General features: G+C 42.3%; 1 pseudogene; it reads left to right on the forward strand.

Annotated features, from left to right (window-relative positions):
- The first annotated feature begins 593 nt into the window (after positions 1–593).
- LOC141579923 (paired amphipathic helix protein Sin3a-like) lies at positions 594–17,834 on the forward strand (annotated as a pseudogene).
- Positions 17,835–19,452: the final 1,618 nt, after the last annotated feature.

Genomic DNA, 19,452 nt, shown 5'->3' on the forward strand with positions numbered 1-19,452 from the left:
AACTCCTGACCTCAAGTGACGCACCTGCCTTGGCCTCCCAAAGTGATGGAATTATAAGCATGAGCCCCTGCACCTGGCCTAGGGACTTTATTTTGAAGTAGTTAGGAAGGGAAGAGTGGAGTGAATAGATGAGGTGGTAGAGGGCCCCACACCACCTATATCAGGTGGGGGCCTACTGAAAGTAGCAAAATCCCTGGTGTGTTTATGTGTCTATTTGTCACATAAACATTATCATTATCCAAAAGGGAAGTCCAGTTTGTCTAAAGAGTTCAGTAAGAATTTAAATGGTTACCCACAGTTATAACACTGAACTCTTTACAGTGTGATAGTCACTGCTCTTTTTATTACTGGATGTGGAACAAGGCTATTAAATATCTAAGTATTTAAATATATTTAAATATATCAAGTTAAACCAGTAATCTCTCAAGACAGAGCAACCTTTTGGGATTGTTTTGATTGTTATTGTTTGTTCATGATGGATCTTGGCAATTCAGAAAAGTTCAGGGAAAAGTATCAGTAAAGTCATTTTCTCCTGTTAGATTCCTCTGGCCTGAGATCAGTAGTCCTAAGCAAAGCTCACACTGGTGGTGATGATGGGGGAGGTAATAACTACCATTTATCCAACTTAATCCTGTGGTTCTTATGTGCCAGGTATTGTGCTAAATACTTTATGTGGATTGTGTCATTTCATCCAGAAACAAGCTTATGAGAATGATAGGTGCTGTTATCCCTATTTTACTGATAAAGAAACAGTCTTATGTAGCTAGTAGGGCAGAACCGAGATTCAGATCCAAGGAGTTTGACTCCCTGCTTTATTCTTCTAACCACGACTTTATTCTATTCTGATTTGGGTATTAAGCATTTCCTTCTTTGTCTTCCTCTTCAGCTTGATGTAGTTTTAGAGACGAATCTATCAATAATCTGGGTTCTGGAAGCAATACAGAAGCTTTCCCACTTGTCTGATGAGAAAAAAGCCAACTTTTGCTTGGACAACACCCTTGGGGGCAAATCAGAAGTCACCCAGAAAAAAGCACTCCAGAGGATATATGCTGATAAGCAGCTGACATCATGGATGGTCTGAGAAAGAATCCCTCCATTGCTGTTCCAATTGTCCTTTAAGGTACCTGAGCAAATGTGTCCTTGATGCTCTAGTGTACTTCGCTACTGCGTCAGTCTCTCATATATAAATAAGGCTCTCATTTTCAACCTGAGACGTCTCTTTCTCCACAGCCCTTGTTGTTGAAATTCAGTTACAGAATTGAACTTCATTTTGGGGTTCTGTGTAACCAGTATTAGAGAACCGATTTTGTAAGTTCATGGTGGAAGGCTTTCTGTGTATGCTTGAGAGGAGTATTTTTAAATACAAAAAATAAAATAATTATCACTTATGTTCCTGCCACTCAGGGACTAACTGTTGTTAACATCTTTTTCTTATTTTTTTTTTCTGGTTTTTTTTTATTGTATTTTAGGTTTTGGGGTACATGTGAAGAACATGCAAGATTGTTGCATACGTACACACATGGCAGTGTGCTTTTCTGCCTTCCGTCCCCTCGCCTGTATCTGTCCTTTCTCCCCGTGCTATCTCTTCCCTCCTCCCCACCCCCATCCCTCCCCCATTTCCCTCCAACAGACCCCAGTGTGTAGTGCTCCCCTCCCTGTGTCCATGTGTTCTCATTGTTCAACACCTGCCTATGAGTGAGAACATGTGGTTTTTGATTTTCTGCTCTTGTGTCAGTTTGCTGAGAATGATGGTTTCCAGGTTCATCCATGTCCCTACAAAGGACACGAACTCATCGTTTTTGATGGCTGCATAATATTCCATGGTGTATATGTACCACATTTTCCCTATCCAGTCTATCATCGTTGGGCATTTGGGTTAGTTCCAGGTCTTTGCTATTGTAAACAGTGCTGCAATGAACATTCGTGTGCATGTGTCCTTACAATAGAATGACTTATAATCCTTTGGATATATACCCAGTAATGGGATTGCTGGGTCAAATGGGATTTCTATTTTTAGGTCATTGAGGCATCGCCACACTGTCTTCCACAATGGTTGAATTAATTTACATTCCCACCAACAGTGTAAAAGTGTTCCTATTTCTCCACATCCTCTCCAGCATCTGTTGTTTCCATATTTTTTAATGATCGCCATTCTAACTGGTATGAGATGTTATCTCAATGTGGTTTTGGTTAGCATTTCTCTAATGACCAATGATGATGAGCATTTTTTCATATGTTTGTTGGCCTCCTGTATGTCTTCTTTTGTAAAGTATCTGTTCATATCCTTCACCCATTTTTGAATGGGCTTGTTTGTTTTTTTTCTTGTAGATCTGTTTTAGTTCTTTGTAAATTCTGGATATCAGCCCTTTGTCAGATGGGTAGACTGCAAAAATTTTTCCCATTCTGTTGGTTGCCGATTCACTCTACCGACTGTTTCTTTTGCCGTGAAGAAGCTGTTTGATTAGGTCCCATTTGTCTATTTTGGCTTTGATTGACATTGCTTTTGGCATTTTGGTCATGAAGTCCTTGCCTACGCCTATGTCCTAAATGGTTTTGCCTAGATTTTCTTCTAGGGTTTTTATGGTATTAGGTCTGATGTTTAAGTCTTTAATCCATCTGGAGTTAATTTTGGTGTAAAGTGTCAGGAAGGCGTCCTGTTTCTGCTTTCTGCACATGGCTAGCCAGTTTTCCCAACACCATTTATTAAACAGGGAGTCCTTTCCCCATTGCTTGTTTTTGCCAGGTTTGTCGAAGATCACACGGTTGTGGGTATGTTGTATTTCCTCTGAGGCCTCTGTTCTGTTCCATTGGTCTATATCTCTGTTTTGGTACCAGTACCATGCTGTTTTGATTACTGTAGCCTTGTAGTATAGTTTGAAGTCCGGTAGGGTGATGCCTCCTGCTTTGTTCTTTCTGCTTAGAATTGACTTGGCTATGTGGGCTCTCTTTTGGTTCCATATGAAGTTTAAGGTGTTTTTTTCCAGTTCTGTGAAGAAGGTCATTGGTAGCTTGATGGGAATAGCGTTGAATCTGTAAATTACTTTGGGCAGTATGGCCATTTTCACGATGTTGATTCTTCCTAATCATGAACATGGAATGTTTCTCCATCTGTTTGTGTCCTCTCTTATTTCGTTGAGCAGTGGCTTGTAGTTCTCCTTGAAGAGATCCTTTACGTTCCTTGTTAGTTGTATTCCTAGGTATTTTATTCTCTTTGTAGCAATTGTGAATGGCAGTTCGTTCTTGATTTGGCTCTCTTTAAGTCTGTTACTGGTGTATAGGAATGCTTGTGATTTTTGCACATTGATTTTGTATCCTGAGACTTTGCTGAAGTTGTTTATCAGTTTCAGGAGATTTGGGGCTGAGATGATGGGGTCTTTTAGATATACAATCATGTCATCTGCAAATAGAGACAATTTGATTTCCTCCTTTCCAATTTGAATACCCTTTATTTCTTTTTCTTGCCTGATTGCTCTGGCTAGAACTTCCAGTACTATATTGAATAGGAGTGGTGAGAGAGGGCATCCTTGTCTAGTGCCAGATTTCAAAGGGAATGCTTCCAGTTTTTGCCCATTCAGTATGATATTGGCTGTTGGTTTGTCGTAAATAGCTTTTATTGGTTTGAGATAGTTCCATCAATACCTAGTTTATTGAGGGTTTTTAGCATAAAGAACTGTTGAATTTTGTCAAAGGCCTTCTCTGCATCAATTGAGATAATAATGTGGTTTTTGTCTTTGGTTCTGTTTATGTGGTGAATTTCATTTATGAACTTGCATATGTTGAACCAGCCTTGCATTCCCGGGATGAATCCTACTTGATCATGGTGGATGAGCTTTTTGATATGCTGTTGCAATCGGTTTGCCAGTATTTTATTGAAGATTTTTGCGTCTATGTTCATCATGGATATTGGCCTGAAATTTTCTTTTCTTGTTGAGTCTCTGCCGGGTTTTGGTATCAGGATGATATTTGTCTCATAAAATGATTTGGGAAGGATTCCCTCTTTTTGGATTGTCTGGAATAGTTTCAGAAGGAATGGTGTCAGCTCCTCTTTGTATGTCTGTTAGAATTCGGCTGTGAACCCATTTGAACCTGGGCTTTTTTTGGGTGGTAGGCTCTTTATTGCTGCCTCGACTTCAGAACTTGTTATTGGTCTGTTAAGGGTTTTGGCTTCTTCCGGGTTTAGGCTTCGGAGGATGCAGGTGTCCAGGAATTTATCCATTTCTTCCAGGTTTACTAGTTTATGTGCGTAGAGTTGTTTGTAATAATCTCTGATGTTGGTTTGGATTTCTGTGGAATCTGTGGTGATATCCCCTTTATCGTTTTTTATTGCATCAATTTGGTTATTCTCTCTTTTCTTTTTAATTAATCTGGCTAGTGGTCTATTTCCTTGATCTTTTCGAAAAACCAGCTCCTAGCTTTATTGATTTTTTGAAGAGTTTTTTGTATCTCTATTTCCTTCAGTTCTGCTCTGATCTTAGTTATTTCCTATCTTCTGCTAGGTTTTGAGTTTTTTTGATCTTGCTCCTCTAGCTTTTTCAATTTTGATGATAGGGTGTCAATTTTAGATCTCTCCTTTCCTCTCATGTGGGCACTCATTGCTATATATTTTCCTCTAGAGACTGCTTTAAATTTGTCCCAGAGATTCTGGTATGTTGTGTCTTCGTTCTCATTGGTTTCGAAGAACATCTTTATTTCTGCCTTCATTTCATTGTTTATCCAGTCAACATTCAAGAGCAAGTTGTTCAGTTTCCATGAAGCTGTGCGGTTCTGAGTTAGTTTCTGCATTCTGAGTTCTAACTCGATTGCGCAGTGGTCTGAGAGACTGTTTGTTATGATTTCCGTTCTTTTGCATTTGCTGAGGAGTGATTTATTGCCAATTATGTGGTCAATTTTAGAGTAGGTGTGATGTGGTGCTGAGAAGAATGTATATTCTGTGGATTTGGTGTGGAGAGTTCTATAAATGTCTATTAGGTTTGCTTGTTCCAGGTCTGAGTTCAGGTCTTGGATATCCTTGTTGATTTTCTGTCTAGTTGATCTGTCTAATATTGTCAATGGGGTGTTAAAGTCTCCCACTATTATTGTGTGGGAGTGTAAGTCTCTTTGTAAGTCATGAAGAACTCGCCTTATGTATCTGGGTGCTCCTGTATTGGGTGCGTATATATTTAGGATCGTTAGCTCTTCTTGCTGCAGTGATCCTTTTACCATTATGTAAAGTCCTTCTTTGTCTCTTTTGATCTTTGTTGCTTTAAGGTCTGTTTTATCAGAGATGAGAATTGCAACTCCTGCTTTTTTTTGCTATCCATTTGTTTGGTAGATCTTCCTCCATCCCTTTATTTTGAGCCTTTGTGTATCCTTGCATGTAAGATGGGTTTCCTGGATACAGCACACTGATGGGTTTTGGCTTTTTATCCAATTTGCCAGTCTGTGTCTTTTGATTGAGGCATTTAGTCCATTGACATTTAAGGATAGTATTGTTACGTGTGAATTTGATACTGTCATTTTGATGCTACCTGGTTGTTTTGTTGGTTAGTTGATACAGATTCTTGATTGTGTTGATGCTCTTTTACCATTTGGTGTGTTTTTGGAGTGGCTGCTACTGGTTGTTCCTTTATATGTTTAGAGCCTCTTACAGGAGTTCTCATAGAGCAGGTTTGGTGGTGATGAAATATCTGAATACGTGCTTGTTCACAAAGAATTTTATTTTTCCTTCACTTATGAAGCTTAGTTTGGCTGGATAGGAGATTCTGGGTTGAAAGTTCTTCTCTTTAAGGATGTTGAATATTGGCCCCCAATCTCTTCTGGCTTGCAGGGTTTCTGCTGAGAGATCTGCTGCGAGTCTAATGGGCTTCCCTTTGTGGGTAACCCGACCTTTCTCTCTGGCTGCCCTTAGCGTTTTCTCTTTCATTTCTACCCTGGTGAATCTGACGATTATGTGCCTTGGGGTTGCTCTTCTTGAAGAATATCTTTGTTGTGTTCTCTGTATTTCCTGGATTTGAATATTGGCCTTCCTTGCTAGTTGGGGAAGTTTTCTTGGATAATATCCTGAAGAGTATTTTCCAGCTTGGATTCATTCTCTTCATCACATTCAGGTACACCTATCAAACCTAGATTAGGTCTTTTCACATAGCCCCACATTTCTTGAAGATTTTGTTCATTCCTTTTTGCACTTTTTTCTCTGTTCTTGCCTTCTCTTTTTATTTCATTGAGTTGATCTTCGACCTCTGATATCCTTTCTTCTGCTTGGTCAATTCTGCTGCTGAATCTTGCGCATGCTTTATGAAGTTCTCGTGTCGTGTTTTTCAGCTCCATCAATTCACTTATATTTCTCTCTATGCTGTCCATTCTAATTAGCATCTCGTCCAATCTTTTTTCAAGTTTCCTAGTTTCTTTGTGTTGGGTTAGAACGTGTTTTTTTAGCTTACTGTAGTTTCTTACTACCCACCTTCTGAAGTCTGATTCTGTCATTTCATCACCCTCCTGCTCCATCCAGTCTGGTTCCCTTGCTGGTGAGGAGTTGTGATCCTTTTAGGAGGAGAGGTGTTCTTGTTTCGGGAGTTTTCATCCTTTTTGTGCTGTTTTTTTCCCGTTTTTCTGGGTTTATCCACCTGTTGTCTTTGTAGTTACTGTCTTTCAGGTTGGGTCTCTCAGTGAGCTTCTGGTTCGTGGATGCTGAAGTTACTTCTTTATTATTATTATTATTATTATTTTAAGCTTTCCTTCTAACAGTCTGGCCCCTCTGCTGTAGGCCTGCTGAGGTCCTCTCCAGGCCCTGCTTTCCTGAGGATCACCTACAGCAGCTGCAGAACAGTAAGGGTTGCTACCAGTTTCCTCTTCCGCTATCTTTGTCCCAGAAGGATGCTCGCCAACTGTCAGTCTGTTCTCTGCTTTATGAGGTGAATCTTTGAATCTGTGGAGGTCAGGGAGCTACTTGAGGAGACAGTCTATCTTTCATTGGGGCTTAAGTCCTGAGCTGTGAGCTCCGTTGTTCGTTCAGAGCTGCTGGGCAGGTACATTTAGGTCTGCTGCAGCTGAACTCATAAAGCACTTTTTGTTCCCAGGTGCTCTGTCCCGGGGAGTTGGGGCTTTATGAGTTTCTGTTGCACTACTGCCTTTTTTGATTTTACTTTCAGGTCTGCCCTGCCCAGCTAGCAGCCCACCTGGCCGCTGTCGCCTGCAGAGGTTTTGCTAAGCTGCTGTGGGCTCCGCCCAGCTGCCCTGTGCTCTTTCCTGCAGTCCTGTTTATATGGGCATAGTTAGAACTGTCTCGGCAATGGTGGCCCCGCCTCTGTTATGGCGGACTCTCTCTGTTGTGGCAGGTTGCCTCGGCAACGTCGGGTTGCTGCCTGCCTCTGTAGTGGTGGAGAGTCTCAGTAATGGCGGACGCCCCTCCCCCACTGAGCCCGATAGCCCTGGATTCAGCTGTCCTTGCTTTGAAACACTCAATCCAGAGGGTTTTCAATTACTGTTTTTGTTTTCATTGTTGTTGTGGGGGGGGGGGGGATGGGACCAACCAAGCCTGATCACCTGGCTCCCTGACTCAGAGTCTTTTCTTTTATTTTTTAAATTGAACGCCCCCGCATTCCAGTCGCTTGTTGAAAAGGTGCCGGGTTCTCCCGTGCTGCGACTCACTGAGTCGGCTCAAACAGCGGCGCCGGCTCCTAGCGGATTTTTTGCCTAGGAATCTCTTGGCCTGGCTCGCTATTTCAGATCAATGGGCAACTCTGCCATCTCAGGGCTCCAATCGCCAGCTAAGAGGGCTCCCAGACCAGTGGCTTTTGTGTGGAGAACCGTCGCAACAGGGCGTGGTCACAGCAGCCACGCGGGCCAAATCAGCCCCATGGGGACCAAAGCAGCTGCACCAGCCAGAACTGCGGCGCTGGTGACCCCTCTGCCTGTGTATCTCCTGGTCCGTGGGCAATAAAAATTCGTCTGGAAATGTGGCGTCCACTCACTCTCTGCACTTTCACTGGGATTTGAATTCCTGAGCTGTTCTTAGGCGGCCATCTTCCCAGCATTCTCCTATTTTTTGTTTTTTAGACAGGGTCTCACTCTTTCACCCAGGCTGGAATGCAGTAGAGTGAACACAGCTCACTGCAGCCTCAACTTTCCAGGCTCAGGCGATCCTCCCACCTCAGCCTCCTGAATAGTTGGGACTAGAGGTATGTGCCACCACACACCCAGCTAATTTTTTTTTTTTTTTAGTTTTACAGAGACGAGGTCTTGCTATGTTTCCTAGGCTGGCCTCTAACTTCCTGAGCTCAAGCAGTCCTCCTGTCTTGGCCTCCCAAAAGTGCTGGGATTACAGGCAAAAGGCACACTGTGCCCAGCCCTATGTCATTCTTGACCACACTGTGAATCCTTTGCTAGGAGCATGGTTCTCTGTCAGTATCAACTGGTAAAAATTAATTCTTGTTGGCTGCATGGTTCACAAATAACCAGATTTTATTTGCCCTTCACTCATCTTCCCCTCAAGAACTGGCACAAATTGATGATTTCTTCTTCGTCCCTGTAGCATTTAATTTCTGGCTTTTGAGATGTAGGTTATTCTTCAGTTTTAGTGCTGTTTCTTTCTTTTTTTCTTTCTTTTTTTTTTTTTTTTTTTTTTTTTTGGTCTTAGTCTGTTCTCTTCTGAGTTACTAGAATTAGTTTTGATCAAAATATTCCAGATTTATCCAGAGGAACATTGCTTTGCAAGTTCTCTACTGCTATGTTTCCATTAGCATTGTGAATGTTTTGCCAAGTCCTACAGCAAGTAAATATGTTTAACTTCATTTTTGCTGGTAAAAGAAGAGAACTGTTTTCTTTTTTTCTTTTTTCTTTTTTTTTTTTTTTGAGACAGAGTCTCACTCCGTCACCAGGCACCAGGCTGGAGTGCAGTGGCATGACCTCGGCTCACTGCACCTTCTGCCTCAAAGGTTCAAGCAATTCTCCTGCTTCAGCCTCCTGAGTAGCTGGGATTACAGGCGCATGCCACCATGCCCAGCTAATTTTTTTTGTATTTTTAGTAGCAACAGGATTTCACCATGTTGGCCAGGATGGTCTCGATCTCTTGACCTCGTGGTCCACCCGCCTTGGCCTCCCAAAGTGCTGGAATTACAGGCTTGAGCCACCGTGCCTGGCCTGAAGAGAACTGTTTTCATCAAAGAATACTTACTTACATGTCGAAGGTCTTCCTTGGAGTGCTATTTCATAAATAACTGTTCTAGGTAAGTTATTTGACTTTGAAATAAATCATTCCAAAACAAGTCTTGGATGAGTAATTTTCTCATTGAAACAGCCCACGACAGTTTTGATAACATTTTTCCCAAGTTGCCAGTAATTTTGACAGACATATTATAGCTTTAACTTTTCTTGAAATAAAGTAAATCTGGCAGATTTCTTTGTTCTAAACCCTCTGCATTCCCATGTGTTGTTTCCATCCCTTCCCACTTCTCTAGGTTAAAGATCAAAGAGGAAGAATGGTGAGAGGCTCAGAGAGGCTTTAACAAAGTACGGCAAGAACAAAATGAAAAGTACTACTTGGAGTCTCTGGACCACCAGTGGATCAACTTTATGCAGAATGACACGAAGTCCTGAGGTCTAAGAGCTTACTCAATGAGATTGATAGTATCTGTGACTAGGTGAGCTGGAGTTTTCTCCATCTGTGAGAGGACTGTCATCTACGTTTAGCACAGTTTTAATTTCTGGAAATTACCTTTGTTAAATGAAGGTGAGACCCCCTAAGATCTGTTGATTCTTGCTTCGTAGCTGCCATAGGCTTTTCTATTCCTCATTCTACCATTTTAAATCTAAACTTTGCCTTTATCCCTAGGCTTTTTGACTAGTTTCTTAGTTTACTCCCCTGGTTTCAGGTTATACCTCTGAGTGCCTGCATTTTCCACTTCTCCCACAGCGTTTTTCCCTCAAACAATACCTTGTATTCATGTAGTTCCATCTCTCCCTACTATAGCTTCAGAAATTGTCATCAACCACCAAACTCTTTGTAATCCTTGTTTATTCAGCATGCCTGCCAGGACTGTAAATAATACTAGGAGCTAGGATCAGAGATGAATAAGAAATCAATTCTGGTTTCTGTGGGCCCAGTTTTAGGAGATGGATAGAAACCTAAATCCAGTGCAATCGGAAATTCCTGGAGCGGGGTGATCCTGAATTTTAAAAACAGTAAAATGACCTCTTGTATAAACTTAATCAGGCCAGGCACAGTGGCTCATGCCTGTAATCCCAGCACTTTGGGAGACTGAGGTGGGTGTATCACCTGAGGTCAAGAGTTCAAGACCAGCCCAGCCAACATTACAAAACCCAACTCTTCTAAAAATACAAAATTAGCTGGGTGTGGTAGTGTGCACCTGTAGTCTCAGCTACTCAGGAGGCTGAGGTGGGAGAATCACTTGAAGCCAGGAGGCAGAGGTTGCAGTGAGCTGAGATCATGCCACTGCACTCCAACCTGGGTGACAGAGGAAGACTCCATCTCAAAATAAATAAATTAAATAAATAAACTTAATTATCCATATTTTGCTGATGTTTCTTAGTCATCCTCTGTAACCCCACCCCAGAAATAAAGTAAATCCCAGACCTCATATCATATCTTCTATATAAATACTAATTCCAGAATTTTGAAGATGGTCCTGCTGGGCTCAGTGGCTCACACCTGTAATTTCATCACTTTGGGAGGCCAAGGTGAGCAGATCACTTGAGACCAGGAGTTCAAAACCATCCTGGCCGACATGGTGAAACCTCATCTCTACTAAAAAATACAAAAATCAGCCAGATGTGGTGGCATATATCTGTAACCTCAGCTACTAATGAGTCTGAAACATGAGAATGGCTGGAATCCAGGAGGCAGAGGTTGCAGTGAGCCAAGATTGCTCCACTGCACTCCAGCCTGGGTGACAGGGTGAGACTCTGTTAAAAAAAAAAAAAAAAAAAAAAAAAGGACAGTCCCAATTCTGTCCCACTCTTCGTGTTAGTCATCAGTGTGTAGAAGATACCTGTATTTTGACATCAAACCACATCTCTGTCATTACCTATTTGTTTCTGAAGAGAGACAAAAATTATTGTTATGATCTTAAGTTTTCTTTTTGTTTTTTTTGTTTTGAGGCAGCGTCTTACTCTGTTGCCCAGGCTGGAGTGCAGTGGCACAATCTTGGCTCACTGCAACCTTGCCTCACAGGTTCAAGTGATTCTCCTGCCTTAGCATTCCAAGTAGCTGTGGTTACAGGCACCCACCACCATGTTCAGCTAATTTTGGCATTTTTAGTATAGATGGGGTTTCACCACGTTAGCCAGACTTATCTCAAACTTTTGACCTCAAGTGATGGCCCTTCTTGGCCTCCCAAAGTGCTGGGATTATAGGTGTGAGCCAGCCCCAGGTCCTAAGTGTTCGGTTAGAAAAATATAGACACTCTGGTGGAAAATGGGGTGTATGGCTGCTGTGGTCCTGTAGGCATGTTGTTACTGTAGACATCTCATAGAATACTTTCGTGTCTCTGTCCCATCAGAAGCAAGAGCAGGCTATGGAAGAGAATGCAGGTGTTTCTGTTGGGCCCCACATTTTGTTTGCTTATGAACACAAGCAAATACTGGAAGATGCTTCTGCTCTGATTATCCACCATATGAAGAGGCAAACAAGCATTTAGAAGGAGGAAAAATATAAGATAAAACAAATCATGCATCATTTTATTCCAGATTTGCTCTTTCCCCAGAGAGGTAATCTCTCAGATGTGGAGGAAGAGTAAGAAGAAGGGATGGATGTAGATGAAGCCACAGGGGCAGCTGAGCAGCACAATGGTGTTGGGGGCTGTCACCCTAAGTCCAGGTTATAGTTTAGTAACACAGCAGCTCAAAAATTAGGAGGAATCGATGAAGTATACAACCTCTTCTATGTTAATAACAACTAGTATATTTTTATATGACTGCACTAGATTCTCTGCCTGAAGCTGCTGCAGATTTGTTCCCAAGCTGAATGGCAAATTGAAGAAAACTGAGAGAGAGAATGCATGGGAAGTGCAGGGCATAAAGTGAGACAGGAGCGACAGCCCTGCCATTTAACTACGTCTCTAAACCTAGTGAGTGCTTAGGCCTCTAATTTACAGAGGATGTGTGAGGTTGAGGACCTCAGAGCTACCTAGACTCGGGACTGCTTCTTTTATTAATGGAGCACAGGCCTTAGAGTCTGTGTAGGGTTCAGATAGTGGCTCTGCCATTCACTGGTTGTGTTACCTTAGTTAAATTTTCTGAACGTGTTTATCTGAAAAATGGAGGTTCTAGTTGCCTTGTGGTAGGTATTGCTTTGTGAAAAGTATCCTAAGCAGGGCTTAGATCATGCATGTCTGGTCAGTGGTTGGTAGTGTAGACACACCAGGAAAGGATTAATTTCTTAAATGGCAGTTTGAGCAATCACAATTAATTTCTCAAATGGCTGATTTTTGCATTACTGCCAGCTGTTTCAAAGTACAGATAGGGACTAAAATGTCACAGTCCACTTCCATCCATGACAACATAAATTTCTAGTGCTTAAAACAGATTCTCATGTGTTTGGACAGGACTTCTGTTTAACCAGTGAGGTTTATGGCTCCTTCCTAATATGTAGAAATGGTTTATGGAAAGGGGACTGGGACTCGAGAGGTGAAGTGAGACGTGGAGAACAGGTAGAACAGGGATAAGAATGTAGAACTCACCCAAAGAACTATAAATTGTTCTGCTGTAAAGACACATGCACACGTATGTTCATTGCAGCCCTGTGTACAATAGCAAAGACCTGGAACCAACCCAAATGCCCATCAATGATAGACTGAACAAAGAAAATGTGGCACATAAACACCATGAAATACTATGCAGCCATAAAAAATGATGAGTCTATGTCCTTTGTAGGGACTTGGATGAATCTGGAAACCATCATTCTCAGCAAACTGACACAAGAACAGAAAATCAAACACCACATGTTCTCACTCACAGGTGGATGTTGAACAACAAGAACACACGGACTTGGGGAGAGGAACATCACACACTGGGGGCAGTTGAGGAGGTAGGGGAGGGAGAGTGGAGGGTGGAGAGGGTGGGAAGGGAGGGGAGGGATAACATGGGGAGAAATTCCAGATATAGTATGCACCTAAAGTAAAATAAATTTTTAAAAAGTCATTTAAAAAATGTAGAACTCAGGAAGAGGGCATAAGTGAGGGTTCGGGACCCTGTCACGTGCTTTGTGTAATTTTGTGCTGCCTGCTTTCAGTTCGCTTCATAAATTAAGTACTTGAGCTGTGAGCCAATGCTTTTTCATGAAGCATTTCTTCTGGGCTCCTAAGGAAACTGCCAGTCTGAGGAGTGTATCTTTGTTTTTTTTAAGTGTTGCTGATATAGGAAGCCCAGATATGGCCCTAGCCTTCTATCTGTTGAAGAGGTAATGACACTGGAAATTAATTCTAAAAGCTTTTATCTGGACTAGTCCTAGCTTGAAAGAGACAAACTTTAGACCTCATTGTGATGATTCCGTCTACTTGGGTAGAAATTAGCAATAAAATGGCCTGTTCCTGGCTTGACCACTGACTTAACCTGGTTTGAAGCTTACATATGTCATCTCGTGTGATGATGCCAACTCTTACACTTACAGCTTGTTTGGACACATCTGTGGTTTGAACCCAAATCTTTACTCTGGCAAAAAGGCAGTTTTCATAGCAGTGGTATATTTTGGAGTCCATAGTCCATACCTACTTTGTGGGTCTGAACAATGTGATACTCTGTGATGAAACTCAAGCCAGTTGCTTATTTTAAACAGTAATTATCCGGTTTTGCCTGTCTTTAATGAATTTGTCCCACTTCACACACATGGAGACAACTCAGTTTTGCTCCTAGCCTCTTTTCCCCAGCACAAGCTTGACTAGTAAGTAACTAGTCAATGACAGATAGTTGGTTTTGTAACTTTTTTCATTTTAGTCAACATTTTATTGAAGTGCAGTATACAAGCTGGGTACAGTGGCTCACACCTGTAATCCCAGCACTTTAGGAGGCCAAAGTGAGAGGACCACTTGAGGCCAGAAGTTTGAGAGCAGCCTGGTTAATAAATTAGACCCCATCTCTACCAAAAAAAAAAAAGTACTATATATATATAAAAGTATCCAAATCAGAACTGTGCAACTTAGTAAATTTTTACAGACTGGACGTACCTATGATTAAGAATAAGCAATACTCTGATAACCAATCCTTTAAACAAAAGGACCAACAACTGTAGATTACTTCGTTATTCATGAAGATTTAATTTACACTCCTATTTTTCTGTTCCCAAGAAGTTTCCCAGTGCTAGAGTATGGCTGTGTCTGCCTTTTCTCATCTGTATTTTATGCTTCATTGAAAAAGCATTATAAGTAAGTGGCCGAAGAGAGGAATGCTCTCGTGTAGCCAGGAGAACAGTTTCATCTCAGCAGGGGAGCTGACAACTCTTTGAAGGACTGGCTTCCCTAAGATATTTTCCTCTCCTGAAATAGTCCAGAAGTACCATAAAGAAGTATCTTTCTAGCATGGTCATATTAGAAGCCACTGTTAAAGCTGCAGAGTCAGTCTCTGATAGACAGTGCTGGTGATTGTAGTCACCTGTCAGATTTCATCTCTGTTTACGTTGGAATGAGTGAGTACATTTAGAGTAGCTAGTTCCTACTTTCAAATGTCATTTAGGCCAGTTGTGGGATTAGCCCTGGACTCTAGGTTTTTTCTTTTCTTTTCTTTTCTTTTTTTTTTTTTTTTTTTTTTTGAGATGGGGTCTTTCTCTGTCTGTATCCCAGGCTGGATTGCAGTGATGTGATCTTGGCTCACTGCAACCTCTGCCTCCCAGGTCCCGGTTCAAGCAATTCTCCTACCTAAGCCTCCCAAGTAGCTGGGATTACAGGCATAAGGCACCATGCCGAGCTAATTTTTGTGTTTTTTAGTAGAGATGGGGTTTCACCATACTGGCCTGTCTGTTCTTGAACTCCTGACCTCGTGATCCGCCCACCTCTGCCTCCCAAAGTGCTGGGATTACAGGCGTGAGCCACTGCGCCTAGCCTCTAGTCTTTTTCTTAGCAAGTAAGGCCTCACCTATGCCATCTCTCCCACAGTGGATGTTGATGTAGAAGATTATTACCCACTTCCCTGGACATGATGTGGAGCCTGCTGGACGGCAGCATAGACTCATCACAGCATGAAGATTTGCTGAAAGAGATGCTCACCATTCATGCCTACATCACCGTTACCATGGACACACTGATCCAGAGCATTGTCAGACAGGTGAGGGCATGGTGAAGGCTAGGGTGAGTGGCGGAAGTTATGACCTAGAGATGGGCCAGGCAAAGGAAAGGCAAGGAAAAGGAAAGGCAACTTTTTCATGTAACAGTGTTTTTGAATGTAGGATTCTGAAGAGAGGAGGGGAGGTTAATGTGATGCCTGATTTCTCATGTTAACAAAATTGCAGTATATGAACCTACCTAGTCCATATCTTTTCTTGCTGGCCACCTGTAAAGTGCAGTGGTCCTGACCCTAGCTTCCTGCCTCGCTTGTCTGTCTCTTACCTTGTCTGCCATGCACACAGTGTGAGAATTGCCTGTTTCATAGGTTTTGCTAAGTTTCTTGTTTTGTTTTGTTTAAACAGATATATGGTGTTACTATGTTGCCCAGGCTGGTCTTGAACTCCTGGTCTCCAGTGATCCTCCTGTCTTGGCCTCCTAAAGTGCTGGGATTATAGACGTGAGTCACTGCACCCGGTCATAGTGTTGGTAACTCTTATGTACTTGCATGTTTATAAGAAAGGGTGCACAGAATGAGGGAAGGTGTTCTCTTTCCAGGGTCCACAAGGGGGTGTAATTTTAAGAACAAGAATTCCCCAGTGCCATGCCCCTCTCCCATCTCCATCTGAGAGATTTAATGGTTTATGTTTGAATTTCATGAGCGCGGGAAGAAACTAAGAGTCAGTTACTCCAGCAGAAGTTCTAAGAAACTCCTTTCATTTGCCTGGGTCTTAGAGAAGGTGGGGGTTCCTCTTCAGCTAAAAGTCCCCTTCTTCCACATCCCTTAGGACTCCATGTTTGGGTCCCCTTCCACAAACACTCTCTGTGGAAGCCTTCTTTCTCTCTCCTGAATTTCCCCTCTGGAGTGCCCTTCCACACTTTTTTATGGAAGCCTGTCTTCCCCTCCTAAACTCCGTCTCTCTCTGTTTCCTAACACTCTCACGGAAGCTGTTTTCCTCTCCTGGATTCCATCTTTCTGGATTCTCTCACTCAGTGTGAGAGTTAGCTGCTTCTTTCTCTCTCTCCTGTTTCTCTCTCTTAATAAATCACTTTCTACAAATACTTTTGAGTCTGGCAATTACTGTGCACTGCGCCGTGGTCCCCTCTCTTACTCTTGAGAGGGCAGGAGACCAAGAACCTGGAGAAACATCCTCTCAGGGGAGCTGAGGGCACCCTGAACCCCAATATTACAATAACATCTTTTAGAGTACTCTGACCCCCTCACTCATCTGCTGTTCCTTCTGAGTTAGGTTTGTGGCTGGTTTTTATATCATTTTTATATATTTACAGTTCCCAGCGTGCCATAAAAAGAACTGTAAATATATAAAAAACCTAGCTGTAAATATATAAAAATGATATAAAAAATAGCTTGTAAACATATCACCTTTCATATGTGATTCCTGAAGCTGTAAACTGAAACCCTTTTTATTTGTGATTTCTAAGGCTGTAAACCTAAGATTCTTCCAGGTGTAATATCTAAAGTATAAGCCTATATAAAGACAGAACCTTCCTTGTGGGATGAGAGAAATTTGAACAAATTATTCCTCAGCTCCCAGCTATGAAAAAGACTTCTTCCTTCCGCATTCAGTGTTCAAGAGCTCTGTTTCTTGAGGTTGCTCCTGCTACAGTTTGACCCCAGCAGACCCATACATGTCTGTAACTACTGGTCTCACCTAGCCCCAAGGTGTCCCTCACCTGGCCCCCTTCTTCTTGCCAATAATATGTCTCCAAGGGTGTTTGGCCCTGGATGGACCTTGTCCTTGGAGGACAGAGGTTTGCTGCTGTCCAGGTTGTTACTGAGCTTTTGCTTCATGCCTAGCAGTACCTTTCAGACACTGTCAATGGATAGTTGTTCTAGCTTTATATACTCAGAAGTCAATTTTTCCTCACTGATCTGAGATGCCTCTAATAGTTCAAAGTACCACATGTGCATGGATTGATTTCTAGGCTATTTCTATTGCATTGGTCTTGTTGCTAAAAATTTTGTCATTTTAATTTTTCCTTTTGTTTTTACCAACAGTGAATGCGATATTTATGGGATCAAAACTGTACCTGAGGATGATGAGAAAGAGACGTTTGTCACCAAGGCCTGTGCGTTGGACCTGAGGACTCTTCCTCGTAGAAAACCTGAAGTCTCCACTTGGTCAAGTGGGAAAACTATTTTGCAAGTACAGTGAACAGGGAGGTGATGTGCTCTCTAGAATTAAAAAACAAAACAAAACAAACAAAAAAAAAAACAACCCTGATCCATGCAGGCATTCTCCATGAGCAGCATTCCAAGCTGTGGAAATAGCACGTGGACCATCACACCAGGAAGTTCAAGTCCAACACTGGGCCTGGACACTTCCAGACGTTGCTGTAGAAGGTGCTGGAGAAACAGAACCCGGTCTCCAAGCAGATTGAGCTGGATTTGCTGCAAACTCTTCCCAATAACAAACATTACTCTGCCCCACCTCAGAAGGCACACAGAAATTATGCAGTGTTCTCCTCGCCGTCTCCTGGCAGAATCCAGATATCGGGTACTGCCAAGACCTAAACAGGTGGGTGTTTGGCATAAAATGTTCCCATTTGCCATTAGGCAACTTGTAGGCCTGGAAGCTCCTTCCCTTCCCGGTTGGCCAAGAAAAGTCAATATTTTAAGAGAAAAAGTTGTTGCAGCAAGCCAGTGTTCACAACACAGTATCTCCATTTCTAGAAGAACAGAGAAACAACATGCTTTCAGAAAGTTTTAAGAAAACAAGAATTAAATTCATTTGAAACACTTGGAATCTCATTTTTTCTGTTTGCCCTCATCACACTCAGGTTTTGATCAGAAGTTGGATTTTTTTTAGTTTATAATGCATGGATTGGAAATTGGTGGCCATCCCTAGTTTATACAGTATATAGGATCTTTTTGTGAATCAAGAAGTTGCCCCAATTATTCAATCGATTGAAACTTAGCCCTTGATGGACTTAAACTTGTACCCTTTTCAACTAGAATCTTGAACAGGTCTTGCATACTTTCATACTTTCATAGGCAGAGGATGCTGAAAAGCCTCTCATGTTTTCTTGATCCAGGCTCATCCTCCCGAGCTGTGCAGGGATGGGATGAGGCCTCGGGATGACTCAGGTCTCCTCCCCAGGAAGCACTTCCCGTCACTGCACTTTGCTCTGATTGCTTCTTACCTGGCTGGCATGCTTTCTGCTTACTGCTGTCTTTACAGTTCATTTATATTCCTCTCTGAGTAATGAAAGTAGGTAACCAAGCTTGTTAGAAATACGGATAAAAACATGCACACGAATGTTCAGTGCAGCACTGTTTACAATAGCAAAGACCCGGAACCAACCCAAATGCCCATCGATGATAGACTGGACAGGAAAAATACGGCACATATACACCATGGAATACTATGCAGCCATCAAAAATGATGAGTTTGTGTCCTTTGTAAGGACATGGATGAAACTGGAAACCGTCATTCTCAGCAAACTGACACAAGAATAGAAAATCAAACACTGCATGTTCTAACTCATAGGCAGGTATTGAACAATGAGAACACATGGACACGGGGAGGGGAGCATCACACACTGACGTCTGTAGGGGGGAAATAGGGGAGGGACAGCAGGGGGTGGGGAGTTGGGGAGGGATAACATGGGGAGAAATGCCAGATATAGGTGAAGGAGAGGAAGGCAGCAAATCACACTGCCATGTGTGTACCTATTCAACAATCTTACATGTCCTTCACATGTACCCCCAAATCTAAAATACAATAAAATAAAATAAGAAATATGGATAAAAGTTGAGTGTTGTGGCTCACACCTGTAATCCCAACTCTTTGGAAGGCCAAGGCAGGAGTCCAGGAGTTTGAAACTAGCTTGAGCAACATGGTAAAACCCCATCCCTACAAAAAATACAAAAGATTTGCCAGGCCCAATGGCTCACACCTAGTAATCCCAGCAGCACTTTGGGAGGCCAAGACAGGCAGTTCACCTGAGGTCAGGAGCTCAAGACCAGCCTGACCAATATGGTGAAACCCCATCTCCATTAGAAATATAAAAATTAGCCAGACATGGTGGCACACACCTGTAATCCCAGCTGTTCAGGAGGCTGAGGTAGGAGAATTCCTTGAACCCTGGAGACAGATGTTGCAGGGAGCTGAGATCACACCATTCCACTCCAGCCTGAACAACAGAGTGAGACTCCATCTCAAAAAAAAATTAGCTAGGTGTG

This window comes from Saimiri boliviensis, chromosome 13 (genome assembly GCF_048565385.1).
Source record: "Saimiri boliviensis isolate mSaiBol1 chromosome 13, mSaiBol1.pri, whole genome shotgun sequence".
NCBI classification, from domain to species: domain Eukaryota; kingdom Metazoa; phylum Chordata; class Mammalia; order Primates; family Cebidae; genus Saimiri; species Saimiri boliviensis.